This window comes from Parus major, chromosome 12 (genome assembly GCF_001522545.3).
Source record: "Parus major isolate Abel chromosome 12, Parus_major1.1, whole genome shotgun sequence".
NCBI classification, from domain to species: domain Eukaryota; kingdom Metazoa; phylum Chordata; class Aves; order Passeriformes; family Paridae; genus Parus; species Parus major.
In genome coordinates this window covers 19,687,027-19,688,398 of record NC_031781.1, presented here as the reverse complement: position 1 = coordinate 19,688,398, position 1,372 = coordinate 19,687,027, and the positions used below count along the sequence as shown (strand labels likewise).

At 52.6% G+C, this 1,372-nt stretch overlaps 1 protein-coding gene across 1 annotated transcript in view; it reads right to left on the bottom strand.

The window, feature by feature from the left end:
* Positions 1-1,372, bottom strand: part of GRM7 (glutamate metabotropic receptor 7) — a gene marked incomplete at its 5' end in the record, with an annotated part of 192,648 nt that overhangs the window by 632 nt on the left and 190,644 nt on the right. The window lies entirely within an intron of this gene.

The following is a 1,372-nucleotide window of genomic DNA, read 5'->3' as shown; positions in this document are numbered from 1 at the left end:
GCCTGCAGGGCTCCGGGCAGGCGGCTCCCAGGCCAGCCCGAGCTCCAGCCCCAGCTCTGGCTGTAAACAGAATTAGCAGGGATTGATTTTGTCAGGCTCCCGCAGTCTGGGTGACTGCGCCGCTGAGGCACCACAACCAGATCCTATTAAGATTTCTGTTTTGCAAAAACAGCGACATTTCCTCCAACTTCTTAAATCTCCTGGGCTAAACTTGGCTTTTCGCATGGATAAAGCGATTCTTATTCAAGTTTTATGACTTCTGAGAATTTTTCAATATGGGGATGAAGGTACCAGCTTTCCTAATGATGACCTTCAAATCCAATCTGTTTGCAAACAGAAGGAAATCAAACCAGTCAGAGCTTTATGAGCGCCGCTACACGCTCCCATCAGGAAAACTGCAAATATTTGCAGCTGAACACAAAGCAAAGTGTTCTGCAGTACTCTGGCAACACTGACAGATCCAGGACACAGGACCACGGAATATTTGGAGTGGAAAACACCAGGATCACCCAGCCCAGCTCCTGGCCCTGCCCAGACCCCCCAAATCCCACCCTGGGCATCCCTGGAGCTCTGGAGCATCCCTGGAGCTCTGGCAGCCTCAGGCTGTGCCCATTCCCTGGGGAGCCTGGGCAGTGCCAGCACCTCTGGGGGAGAATCTTTCCCTGATCTCCAACCTAAACTCCACAGAGAGACCAAAAAAAGAGCCTGGATTTACAGTTATCCCAGTTTGCTAAAACACTGAAGTGGAAATCCCACAGTCTTTGGGAGAATTTGGCATAACTTAAGCAGTTTGCTGAATATTTCCAGCCTGCTAAGCTGGGGCAGCCTCCACCCACACCTTGGATGATGTTTTTAATGTGGTGTGTTTCATTTTAAAACCTTCTCAGGAGGATTTAATAGATGCTGTGGAAGGAGAGGTGAGAACAACAATTGGATTTGTTCTGCAAATGTGCTTTTCAAACTTCATTGAGCTTGGGCCTCCCAGGGCTCCTCTCAGCCCCTCAGCAAAAACAGGACATGGATCCCACCAAGAGCTCTGTGTCTCCCCAGCACCCCCTGCATGTGTGCCAGCCCTGAACATCCCCCCTACACCTGTGTCAGCCCCTGAACATCCCCTGCATGTGTGCCAGCCCTGAACATCCCCCCTGCATGTGTGCCAGCCCTGAACACCTCCTGCATCTCTGCCAGCCCCTGAACACCCCCTGCATCTGTACCAGCCCCTGAACATCCCCTGCATGTGTGCCAGCCCTGAACATCCCCCCTACACCTGTGTCAGCCCCTGAACATCCCCTGCATGTGTGCCAGCCCTGAACATCCCCTGCATGTGTGCCAGCCCCTGAACATCCCCTGCATGTGTGCCAGCCCCTGAACA